Below are 13,792 nucleotides of genomic sequence, written 5' to 3'. Positions count from 1 at the left end.
GAATTGTCAAAAAAGATTAAAGGAGAAAAAGGCATCCATCTGTCAGATGTAGGCTTCTCATCTCTTGAAAGATTTGAGAGAAGAACTAAAACAATGAACTGAAAGGGAAAGGAAGCAGAGAGAATAAGGTGAAGCCTTCCTTCACTACAGCTTAGTATAGCTTCTTTGAAACCAGAGCATCCGTGTTGGTGTGCAGCACTTGAAAGGGCCAGAGCAGGGTGAAGGGAAGAACAAAAACCACCCAATGATGGTTCAATTGATGTCCTGAGATAATAGATATTTCTGTGCCTTTTTCACTGACCAAAAGACAAGATTGCATGTTTTAATGGTCTTAAAAACTACTGAAGATTGCAAATAACAACTAAATATTTTCTTGTCATTACCTGCAACTTCTATATTCTTTGGTCAGTAGGGTGCTGCAGAGTGTCTACCTACAACACCCAGATGCATAAAGAACAGCTACAAATGTCTTTATAATTAAGCTTGGACAAGCAATACCTAGATAATTCAGGATCTCTCTGCTATACTATACTGCATGCTTTTCTATGTACGAAACTAATACAAAAATGTGAAGTTAGTAAATCACAAAAAAAACCCCAAACAAACAAACAAACAAACAAAAAAAAAAAAAAAAAAAAAAAACCCCACACAAAAAATCAATTTACAATTCCAGTATGTTAATTATTTGCAATATCTATCAACTGGTTTGGTAAAATATTCCCTTGCAAAATGACTGGGTACAGAAATTGGCTAAAGCAAAGAGAAAGTTAGTTTTTATCCATATGCACTGTAGCCATCAGGATTCAACTCTTATGTCCAGAAAAGTTGCTTGAAATCTCTATCTCCACTCTCTGTTCTTGAAGTCCTTTGGCAAACTATTTAGAGGACAGGATCACTGAGGGTGAAGAGTGGTAATGCCTAGCAGATTATAGCCTCAGATATAAAGCTTTTGTATAGTATAATGACATAAAGTGCCAAAAAAAAAAAAAAAAAAAAAAAAAAAAAAAAAAAAAAAAAAAAAAGTAATTATCAGGTCCTGGTTTTAAAATAATTCAACATATAATTAATTCTTGTATTTGTATATTAAATAGGAAATATAAATATATTTAGAAATTACATTTATACTTCCATTATAGAAAGATTAATAATCTGTTCTCAACAAGCATGTGAAATGTTAATTGGGAGAATGTGTGAAAGTAAAGATCTGGTCGCTAAATGACTTTTGGAGACTGGGGGACCATTGGATTTTGAGGAGAGAAACACTCAATTTTCTATAATGGTTTTGTGATTTTTCAAATAAGCAAATGAAATAAACATGTAGATTCCACTTAAAATATACCCTGACACTTTCTCGCACCCAACAAATCTGGTTTTTTAAAAGGATAATGGACATATAATACTACATGTAACATATTCCCTGATAGAACTCAGTCATGTATGTGGGAGCTATAAAAATTACTTCCAATATCTTTTTAACAAATAACTTTGCATCCTTTATTTCAGATTTTACTATCAGAAACAAATGTCTTCAAATGGATTTTCTCTGAATAGTAAGCAATACAAAAAAATTTTCATCAAAAAATTTTAACTACATTTAATTGATGGAGACGAAACTGAGAAAATGCTAGATTTACCTGTCTAGATAAAAATCTGGAGGACAAAACACTATAGTGCCTGTCTAGTACTGATTGCCCTGAGGTCCCTGAAGATTTCAGAAAGTTGACACAAAAAACTGCATTCCCATGCACACTACAATGAATACAATGTCAAATTGGTTTCATCAAACAAATCTGACATGACTTGCTCTGAAGTGAGGTCACAAAGCTTCCTAGCTACAACATTTTAATTGAAATATCCACTGTATTTTAGACAATGCAGAGCAATAAGCTGAATCATAATGGAATATCCTACTGGAACACCTATTCTGCTAAAAGGCAAGAAGTTGTACTATGCGTGCAACTGATGTTATCAATCTCAGTGTCAGAAAGCATAGAATTAAAAGAAAATGTTCATTTTAGAATGAGATACACCATGCAGATTGACATATGGGTCATCAGAACTACAGAAAAAGAAAAATCAGAATTTGATAGATCTACAACAATACACAGGTTTTATTTAGAAACAGTAACAAAAATAAAAGAGTTGAATCAAAGAGTAGAAGATCACCAGGTTTTTAGAACTGAATTTTTGGCCTGACTCAGGTCAGTAACAAAATTTTCATTAACTTCCATAGTATCAGGATTTCACCAAATATTAACAAAGTAAAGACAGCAAGCTCCATTTATGAAAACTTCTAATCTCTTGCCTCTGTTCCTGTCAGTAATTCCTCTCTAATGTCTAAAATCTAAAATGTAAATGGGAAAATAACATGATATAGCAGTTAATTTTTCATTTTACTTGTGTAATAAGTGACTGACACTTCTATTTCCCATTTTTGTCCTCAATTATAAGCTATTTGCTAAGCTGTTTTTAGCTTAACTACAAAGATTGAAGCCTGAGACTGGACTTAGGTGATCCCATGGAGGAATCTTAAAAAAACACCCCCAAAAAACATGGGGACTGTGGCAGATGTGTTCTAGCTGCATTCTCAGAGCAGTTTCCTGCATGTACAGACGACTGCCATTATTTCTTTTAATCCTTAGCCTTTACCTCAGAGCATCTGGAATACACAATGGTTAGTTTTATCTCCTAGTATTTTTTGTAGGCTGGTTTGATCTTTCCTCACCACAATTTTTAACTCCAAAATTATGTCTTCATTGCTGAATTAATTCACACCAGTTAGTGTAGCTCAAGGTGAAGGCAGATACATGTGACGTAAATCTTGAGCAGCACAAGGCAACCAGATGACCACACAAAAAGATCAGATTTGTGTGGGGAGCATAAATACATCAGTATCTGCTGAGCTTTAGCCTAGGCTTGTATTAAAAAACCCTCAGCTCACAGCTGAAGGGGTATTTGTGTAGATTTCGGACATGGATGGTCTTTAGTGAGTGACAGTGCTTGAGTTATAACTTGAGTTGTATGCTTTAAGCTCACTGATCCCATATATTATTTGCCCATGATGACAAAACAAAGGCATGTCTGGGCTCTATCCTCTGTGATTCTGGGGACTGGAGATACTTCTTCTCCTTATGTCTCACCTGGGTCCAGAAGACATCCCAGTCTGCCTCTGTTGCCTTCCATCTCAAGGCATAAAGATACTTCTCTTTCAATTTGATATCATGAAATATAGTGCTTGTTTACAACCAAAATTTATGCTCCCTTATTATTGTAATTGTTCAGCTCGGCACTGTAATTCGAAACCTGCAGCTTCTGATAATAAAAACCCCGAAGTATGGAACTTACTGTCACATCCTTTACACTGCAGTCTAGATGCACACCAGATCACATCAGGGATCTGGCAGTTGCCATGCCTTAGCTGTCTTCTGATCCATCTGTCTTAGTCGCCTCCTTTGGAAACTGGGGAGAAAGAGCACCAGGGAAGGAAAATGCTTGTGTGCTGTGCTCAAGGTGCCATGCTAGCACGAAATATTGATGCAGATGGAGCACAAACATGAACCTGACAGCTGGATAATTCACCCAGCAGCTTTGGGAACCTGACGGAATAACAAAACCAGATGCCTTTTGGTTTTTTTTTTCCCCCCAGGAGCTCCCAGTTTGTGGACAGCTAAATGTAGAACATGTAGTACAGAACCATGTTGATTTTGAGGATATTTTGTTTTGACTTTCTGGGAATGCATAGTTTTAGTTATCCATTTTCAAACCAAATTTTCATCGCAACTTCCATTTTATTTGGTATGTCACACACACACACACACAAAAAAAAATCTGGACAAAAACACTGCACAAGCTCCTCTCTACCCAGCTCCCCTTCTAAAATGTCATTTCTTTAGCTTCTCACCACTTTTTGCATCCAGTCTCTCTGGGAATTTAAAGGAGAAAAGATAAAAATAAGCTCACAGAATTGGATTCATATATATTTGGATATTAAAAAAAAAAAAAAAAAAGTTCTCATTCATGTCTTCTTAAAAAGAGACTGCAGATACATTCTTGCATAAGAGACCCTCGCATCATTTTTCAGTTTTATCTAACTCAGTTTTCAGTGTGGGGGCTTTTTTTCCGCGCATTTTTGAGTTCCCTGACTGAAACATGTCCCACACCGTAAACTCCAGCGCCATGCGCCTGACGTTTGACAGGCTTTGCAATGCTGTAGGTGTCACTTCTTTTTGACATCCTAGCAATCCTTGCTGATGGTGACAGGAAAGGCCAGAGTGGAATATGAAAAGCAGCTGGGACTACACTGGAGTAAGGAATCACTTGTCCAGGATCACTGATTTTGATTTCACATTGAGGCCAGCCTTTGATCAACATTGTGGCTGTAATTTTCAAAAGAACATATGCATTTTTATTCAGGCTTTTATTTTATTGTCAGAACTTTGGTATTTAAATTTCTCCCGGATTTTCTGGTCTCTGGTAAGGAGGGAACAGTCCAAGAGAAAAGAAAACTGACCTGCCTCGCTAGATACTTTGCTATGTTGTTGCAGATAGAGTGTCAGGACTGGTGCCAGTCGTTTAAGAAGCCAGCTTTATTTAGTATCCAGTCTACTGTATCATTCAGACAGTAATTTGAGCTTCTTCAAGACACCTGCCCTCAGTCCTGCAGGCCTCAAATGTCAGCAAGCAGGGACAGAGGATAAATGCCTCCCCAGTTTCTCTGTTTGGTGAGCTATTCTTCAACTCCCTTCTTGCTTTTCAGGTCATACAGGTATATTCCTTGAAGCTGGGAAGGGTCTCAGACAAGGGAATATATACAATAAAAGTTGGAAAGTATCTTCAGGGGCCAGAGTAAGGAATTGTGCAGCAAACACTAAAGGAAAGCTAGAATGATGTTGGCAGCATTTCTATCTCTGACAGACCACTGCAAACCAATGAGTCATGGGGAGTAAGCGTGCAATGGACACAGTCTGAATTGCTCCAGTAAATAACACACAAAAAAATCAAAACCTTTTCCTTGCACCTTGGATGTAGAGAAGTACAGAGTGAAAGCATGAAGTAATGCACCTGGCAGTACTTGGCAAATAGAAAGGCTGTTTCAAAGGGGATGCATGATCTAAAAAATCAGTGAGAAGAAAATGAAGTTCAATTCTTCCACAAAAGTGAAGCAAGTCTAGATTGGTCACTGTTAACCCCACTGAGAAGAACAGCTCAACAACACAGAACAGTGTGGATGGGATCTCTGACATTGTACAATGGGCCAAGTGCCTGTCTTTCTGTCCAAAAGAATCATGGTCTCACTTAAAGCTGGTGAAAATTTTCTGCTGATTCATAAAGAGACACTTTCTAATTCCACTGGCATAAAAGGTGAGCGCCTGACTTAAATACTGCAAAGAAAGCTTACAATTAGTCCATGCTGTCAGCAGTCCCCCAGGAAACGCACATTACTGCTACAGTTCTTTAACAGGAACCACATCAAAAATGTGCAAGGGGGTGTTGCATTGATCCATGGAAATTCGCTCAATATTGCAGCAGTATGTGTGAATTTCCTCATGGACTCAGAGCCAAGAAGTGCAGGAACATTCAGAGAAAAAGGGATTCCACTCTGTCTGATGCAATATGGACTCCCCAGTAAGTGAGACTCCAGTCACTATTCCCAAACTACCTTTTCCAACAGTCTGAGAGGTGTTTTGCCTCTTTGGTATGACATGAAATATTTCCACAGGAAAGAAAATACATAATATGCTTAGGCAGCTATTGTAATTCAAGAATTAAAGGGAAAATTACATTCCAATTCTGGATACATATTAGTATTCCTGGGTAATGGTAGGGAAATGCTATAAAAATGTTGTTTGATCCACCAGACTTCTGCATAGCACAAAGCTGTAATGAAGTTGGACCCTGTGATTGCTCAACAAGAATAAAGGGAAGAAGTCGTATCAGAAAATTAAACATATCTTTTCCTCAGCAAAACACTTTCTCTAGGTGTACTTTCAGTTGTGAAAATCCTCTACGGCATAATTTGGCATAAACACTAATGCTGTCAAACACCAAATGAGAAATTACTTATGTTTTTCTGCACCATTACATCCTAAGAATTACCTGAACAAAATCTATTGGTTTGGATCAATATTTCACTTCACATCCACGAGAGTTACAATACTGTTTAGGAGAGCTGTAGTTCCTGGATTCACATGTTCCTGTTTATTTACTTTCTTGGCAAACTACACCTTGCCCAAATAATTAATATTTCAGTAGATGTTTCGCTCCCTATTCTGTGACTAGCTTTAAGATACAGACAGTTCCTACAGATCTGAGATGTGATCTCTGCTCTCCATCTCTTCACACTGTACTGAAAGAGGTGGTGTGGAAATTATTCTATAAGTTCCTCTATCCTTCCAAAATCCTACACATGGAATAAATTACTTCAGAGGAAAGGTACCAGGTGGCCCAAAGACTACCTATAGTGTGACACTATGACTGAGTTGGAATAGCTTATTCCAGCAAATAGCAAAACATACATTGGCAGAAGAAATCTTCCCTTCCCTTGTAATAAGCAGGACAATATATTAGAAACACAAACTTGAAATTTGGTTTTTTTCTCTCTCTTTCTGAAAGGTTTGGTGTTCCTCTTTACTTTGTCTTTTTTTATTGCTTCTTACACTAAAAATATGTTTCTAAATGATGCTGGAGCCGTTTTCTATGAGGTCTTCATTCCAAAACCATTTGATTCTCCCCTCATTAATTAAAATGGCAGTTATAACTCCTATTACTTCCTAATCCTGATATTCATCCCTCACCCTTGAGGACTGCTCCTCTGTTTCTTCCCAAATGCCATTCTTGTCTGTGTTCCTTTCCTGGGCTGGAGGCCATCAAGGCCATCAGGCTCACGCAATAGATTCAGTTTTCCCATTAATTTTATCCTCACTCAAATAAAATCCATACACAAAGTAATTTCTGTAGTCTGAGATGGCCACCTTTGGAGGGAAAGATACGGTTTCAGCTTATGTCATATTATTATATAACTTATAACAAAAGAAAGCAAAAATTGAGGACTTGGACTTCTTTGCCTAGCCTTTGCTTAGAAGAGAGGTATACTCCAACATAGTGAGAGAAATTGCCTGAGGCCCTTACATATCCCATAAGTACTAGATTTTGTGTATAAGAAGTGGCAAGGGTGACTAACACTGGAAGCACTGTTAAATGTAAGCAATCATGAATGTAAAAAAAAGTCCCCTTGGGGCCTTTTGGGGGAGTTAGCAATAAACACAGCAGACGTTAGCAGCTATCAGTAGACTTGGATTTTCTGTTGTAGCGGTAGACTCCTGGATATCATGTTTTAGTCTATAGCCAAGCATGCTTTTCTTAGTCTCTCTTTGCCAAAGAGTTGAAAATAATTGGCAGATGCCACCAGAGATCTCTACTCACACTTTTGAAACTCCTCACTGTTGCCTTTCTTTCCTGCCACATACTTCGCACAGGTAAAGAAGAAATTCCAAATTGTTTCCTTAAGAGAATTGTTGGGTTGACCAATTTCAGATGGCCACCATCACACTTATGTGAGTCCCTTTTCTCTTCGTTAGGAAGACAGCTGTTGCAGAGTAGCTCTAGCCCTGCACCTGGATGTACACATTGTGCACAAGGAAATATGCTGGACACCACAAAAAATAATCCTCATATTGTCCTTCCTAGGCAAGACACATTTCAGGCAGCATCACCAACATCTTTCACATTGTCAGTGCCACATAACAGACCTCTCTGTATTCCCATAAAAATGACATCATGGTTTCTGTTTGACATTCAGAGTTCCTATCAGTCTTGGTGTTTGGGGCCTCTACTTGATTTGTCCTACCATTGCTTTACTTTCCTTCCTTCAGGTCCTATTTTATAAGACATTAGCTACACAAAGAACCTCTTTCCACTAAGATTTCTGCTATTCCAGTTGTCCCACTGCTTAGGCTGGCAGAATACCTGCTACAACACACACCACATGAACATAATGCTAAAGATCCCCTCTCTTTATAGGGCATGCAATGAGCTATCTGCTCCCCATAGATTGGCAGTTCAGATTCAGGCTGCAAGATCAGGCCAACACAATCCATAAGATCATTCCCTCTAATCTAGATGGTTTTAGAAATCTAATATCCGTTATGTCTTCAGCCACCTCCTTTCTTATCTTGTGATTTTATCTTGTGGCTGGCTTAACATCACACACTACTGCAATTAATTAAACCTTCTGCATAGAGATATAAGATCACCAACACAAATGCTACCATAAATCAGTTCACCAGACACAACTGAAGAAATCCAAAGTAGAAAGTTGGAAACATCTTTATAAGTGATCCATAACAGTACACATCTCCTCTGTACTACTGTAGACCTTATGTGTTTGAAATTTCCTCTTTCAAACTCCAGAAAAGAGAGGGTCTTTTTTCTTGGGCTGAGCAGCAGCAGGAAAGTGACTCATGGCAAAACAAACAAGTGAAATGGAGATAAGAAGTGAAAAAACAATTCTGAAAATCAGGGCAAAGAAAAGAAAGTGTTAAAAGCTTATGCAGTTTATTAATGAGTAACATAATTTTACCTCAGTCTCTTGTATCATACCACTTTGCAAATGTGGGGGCATGGACAAACCCGGGAGCAGAAGCACTCTTATTTCTGCTGTGGGGCTGTCATCTCCAGGTAAGTGAAAGGGACAAACACCTGGGTGCAGGTACTCGTGCTAACAGTGCCACCAAAAGATTTACAAAAACTGGTTACCAGACCAGTTTTTTTGTTTATGACGACAATGTAAATAGCATCCTCTTGCTACTCAGATCTGAGAAGAGTCAGCCCACACTGGTGGCATCAGGCAACCCGGCAGAGCATGGCCACTGCCACAAACAGGTTTGCAGCAACCACTCCCCGCTTTTCTTGAAGTTGCCCACTCTTAAGCTGTAAATTCTGTATGTTAAGAAGGCAGCTCTTAGAAAATGTGGATCACAGTTCATTAACTAACTAGGTGAATGTTTAAGGGGGTTTCTGGATCTCTTCCCATTACCTTGATACTTATTTAATGGATTAGGCACATTCACACAATAGTGATAAGTGGCATTTATGGAAATGAGAGAAAAATAGTGCTACAATTGGGCTGGTAGGAAGCAAACGGGTAATCCTATAATGCTTTTGAGAGCAGTGCTCCTCATGCCGGTGCTTTATCAAATACAAAAATCAAATACAATTGGTTTTTTTCCCCCTCCAGATAATTTTACTATAAAAATGTTTTTATTTTGGAAACTTTAGTTAGTTGGTGGGGGTTTTTTGGTTTTTATTTTTAGTTTCCAATGATAGAACACAATAAATATGTATATGTATATACATACAGAGATTTACACATGCAATATATTTTTAAGTATTGGTTTAAGATTTTAAGTTTACTACAGAGGGCAGAGTTCAGGCCACAAAATACAGGACAGCATATTGGCCTCTCCTTGTAACAGCCAGCAGGAGCAGAAAAACTTCATTAATCCCACACTCCATGAAGCTTCAAAGAATCTGACTAGATGTGCCCTTTCTAAGTTTTATTCATCTTCTGACCCCACCGCATGCAGAGTATTTGGCTCTACGTACATGGGGAACATGGAGAGGAGACAGAGATAGAGGCTTCCCAGGTCTGCCACCACCTTGAGAGTGGTGACTGTCCAAAGAAATATGCCCAGAACTTTTTTTTTTTTTTTTTAAACGAGGAGGATGTAACCTCAGGGATGCAAAATTACCTTTAGAAGATTTCTTACAAACTAATTAGACAGGTAGATCTGTGTGGCTTCAAATGCTTTGGAGAGCTTTATTCACCCCCTCCTTCATTTCACCTTATTTAAAATTAACTTACATTCTCACCTATACTTAAGCAGAAACTGTTGCCATGGTAACACTGGAGGTCGTCTAAATCCAGCATATGATGTAAGCAACACAAACGAGTCCCTACAGAAAGGGAAACTGGCACCACACACACAGAGTCAGTTCTGCAAGGATTTCATATGAGGGGAGCAGAGGTGGGAGCAGACCCTGCTGCTCCTGCCCCAGGAGGCACCACAGCTCTCTACTGCAAGGCACCCCTCATCTTTCTCCCTTCTCAAGCACGCAAGGAGCTGCAAACAAAGAATCAGAAGCTCTGTAATGAGCTGGGAGAAGTGTGCCCTCAGAGCCGACCCCAGCACTGATGAGTCTGAAAATCTCTGCAGAAGCACGAGCTCTGTTAGTTCAGCGTGAGGCGAAAGAGGGACCGTGGTTCACATCATCTTCCCCCATCTGTGCATTTACTGCTGTCACCCTGTGTGAAATGCCTGGCTCTCCCCATTACTCCCACACCGCTGACGTCCCACTGCCAGCTTGCTGGCTCACCATGGGCAGAGCTGTGGCTCAGGAGCCAAGGCAGCACCATCGTGCCTTGCACAGGGTTGGTATACCAAGAATCAGAGGTACTATCAGGTGGAAGCAGGGCTTGCTGTCATCACTTATCATCCCATGATTTTGATGTTTGTGGGATGTACCAAACTGCCAGTACTCTTGGCTAAAATACCCGTCACCCACATAAGAGCTGTAGTACTGGTCCATTCAGGTCCTACTGCTCCTGACACTGCCTGTACCCCTTAGCCCTGAAATGCAGGGTAAGAGGAGATTCAGTCTTCACAATTACCTCCACCATTTCTTTTTTTGCTCAGTTCATTACTGCTTTCATGTAATGAAAATTATTCATAAGACTGGAGTGAGACCTCCACATCACTTCCCGCAGATCACTTAGCTGCTATCAGAATAGCAACAATTGCTGATTTGGGCTGGAGCCGAAACAAAGAGATCATTCCTTCACTTATTGCCCAATGCATCTGATGAAAATTATTCCACATGGTGCCCTCACAGACAGAAATCCTCTTTAAAACACTTATTTTCCTTCCATCTATGTGACTTGCTGATGAATTCACAGGCTTTCCAGGATTTTAATTCTCCTCCCTGACTCTGAATCCCAGGTTTCGTGGAATTTCTGAGTGTTCAGAAATCCTTATGAAGGGTTGATTTAGCCATGGAAACAAGATTAGATCTGAAAAGAGGTAATTTAAATAATCTATACTAACCTGCTATTATCCTACAAAATAAGGTGAGGTTTTTACAGCTGATAAGGCCAAAATAAAGGCTGCATTTTTCTGTCCTTTTCCCCTTCTTATAGAGAAAACTTACAGACTGCTACATCAACAGTCCCAGAGTTTACAGTGGAGCTTTTTATGACAAGGGTGTCAGAATCTAGCACAGGAATTTAAGGAGGGCAGAAACTATTTTTGTAAAACTGTCATTTGATCTTCTTGGACTATTTCTATCCGAGTATCGTGAGGATACTTATAGCAACATATAGCCTTTTTGACAAGAGCTCCTCTGCTTCCTATGTTTAAAATTTGGTGGTAGTTTTGGTTAAGCAAATAATCAAGGAGTGGACTAAATAAAGTGTTGTTGTTGACATTTAAGTAGATGAATAAAATAAAGAAGAGCAACAACAATTACAAAAAAAAAAAAAAAAAAAAGAGCCTACCAGTGATTACTTCCCAGCTTTTGTAGCTCTCATTTCAACTGTGGTTACCTCCTCCAGATATTTTTAAAATCCATAAAGATGCACATATTGGGCCAGATATTCTCCTACTTATGATCACTGGAGACTTCAGCTCTGTGGAAGCTTAAAAAACTTACTACTTCTGCTCACCTCCTGTAAACTCGGCAAAATAAATCACATCAGAACTATGTTTTTCACTTAAATTTCTGGTACTTTTTCATCTAGCTAAGCAATTAGTGACAATGTACAATAGTTAATGGTCATCTTCTAAATTTCAACCTTTATTCTTAATATTCCCACCTCTCTATCCACATGCGAACCTGCCAGCAGAGGCAGGCTTCTGCTGGTAGCCGAACTTGATTCACAGTGAAGTTAAAACATGGTGACTTTTGAAAATGTTCCCTGCTGTGCATGGTAGGAGGCAGTGATGGGTAGGAGGCAGTGATGGGCATAGTCAGACACATGCTTTCCAATTCTCCACTGTCCCAAACCTTACATAATTTTATTAAAACCAGCAGAAATCAAATAAAAATTGGACCAAAGCAGAATGCCACACCTTTCAAATTGCTTTATCCTGGTATGAGTGACTGCATAATATGCCAGTCAATGGGAAATAAGCTTTACGTTTTTACATTTTAAGAGATTTAAGCAATCCTCTGAGCTCCTGTTGAATTGGCCCACATAGAAGCAGTGAAGGAGAATGAAACTTTCTGCCTGTGATCCAAGGCTTGTTATTTATTTATTCTAGGTTTTTTGGTTTTGTTTTGTTTTTTTTTTCCCAGACTCCACCAATATTCTCTATCCAGAAAGTTTAGGAGCCATCAGAAAAACTTAACCTTTGGCCAGAGACAGTTCTGCTCTTGGGGAGAAGCTGGAGTAGGAGAGAAGGTCATGGGATGCAGCCAAGTATGTTCAAGCTGTACTCAACAATTCTGTGACGCAAACATCATCCTGTGCCGCTGTCAGACAGCATTCCTACCTGCACAAACAGATGTAGGAGCCCTGCTCTTGGCCTCTGCGCAATCATGCATCCTAATCCCAAATGGGTGCCCAACATGCCATCATTTCTCATTGTCCTACAGTCTTTAAAAGTGTCTCTGTCAATTTCGTTTCCAGCATGTTTTACTGGCAATAACAAACTAAGGAACTACCTAGTTTGAAAAAACTGCCTTCCTCCTTAAGGACTAGGTAGCTGCAAGGAGTTAGTAGTCAGGGGAGGAAATCAGAGCTCCTTATCCATAATGCCAAACTTATATTCTAACCCCTTACAGTCCCAATGCCACACCCAGTCAAAAAAGCCTGGGGAGGATCCTTGCTTTGCTACTGTCTTTACAATATGTCTTCTACAGATAAAAGAGTCAATTTTCCATATATCCATCAAATTCAGGAGGACTAAGCTTTTAGTCACACACACACACAAAAAAAAAAAAAAAAAAAAAAAAAAAAAAAAAAAAAAAAAAAAAAGCAGTCTGAAAGGGACACTCAGAAAAATGCACACAGCAAGTATGGTATTCCAGCCCCTGAACCAGAATGTGTTTCTTTCATCTACCACATTCACTTACTACCTCTTTCATACACATATTCAAATTTATATATTTGTATATAAATGGATGCATGCATATATGTGTACGTATGTATGAATATATTTCTTCCAAAAGAAATAGCACCATATAAGAAGTAATATTACCTGCAACTGGAAGAGATCAGAATTTTTCTGTGGAAGATGGAAGAGCCTGCATGCGAATGAAAGTAGTTGAGACCTTGCCTACCAGCTGAGACACATAAACCACAATAACGAGTATGCTGTGAACCACATCAAGGGAGAAGACATTCTGCTTCACAGAAGAAAAGCATGCATGCAATCAGTTTAAGAGACCAGCTTTTCTCTGCAACTGGTCAGTAAATGAATATGCCCAATTACCACACATCAGAGGAGAAGAAATAAATTGAGAAGCACAGGTCACTCAGTCACCTTTACCCATTCATCCATAGGCTAAATGAAGGAACTGACCATGCTTGTTACCAACCTCGTTTCCTGAAATGGCTGGCTTTCAAAAAAAAAAAAAAAAAAAAAAAAAAGGGTAATCAGATGCAATCTTTAGCTTGCTTATTTATAGAAGCAAACACATCTCATTTAACTCTTAGCCTTTGCAGGTTTGCCACATAGGGTGGGTGCGTCATAATGAATGACAGTTCTGGCAAAACCTGAAGCATGTTGCTAGA

The 13,792-nt window shown here is 39.0% G+C and overlaps 1 long non-coding RNA gene across 1 annotated transcript in view; it reads right to left on the bottom strand.

The window, feature by feature from the left end:
• The window catches only part of LOC120755624 (uncharacterized), a 40,410-nt gene extending 27,082 nt beyond the window's left edge, over positions 1 to 13,328 (bottom strand). The window contains exons 1-2 of the long non-coding RNA XR_005701840.2: positions 13,257 to 13,328; positions 3,346 to 3,459 (exon numbers count right to left, since the gene is read on the bottom strand). This is a non-coding gene — a long non-coding RNA (uncharacterized LOC120755624). The remainder of the gene's footprint in view (positions 1 to 3,345; positions 3,460 to 13,256) is intronic.
• Between the last annotated feature and the right edge of the window lie 464 nt (positions 13,329 to 13,792).

This window comes from Hirundo rustica, chromosome 1 (assembly GCF_015227805.2).
Source record: "Hirundo rustica isolate bHirRus1 chromosome 1, bHirRus1.pri.v3, whole genome shotgun sequence".
Lineage (NCBI taxonomy): Eukaryota > Metazoa > Chordata > Aves > Passeriformes > Hirundinidae > Hirundo > Hirundo rustica.
Note: the sequence above shows the minus strand (reverse complement) of the source record. Positions and strands in the feature narration are given on the sequence as shown.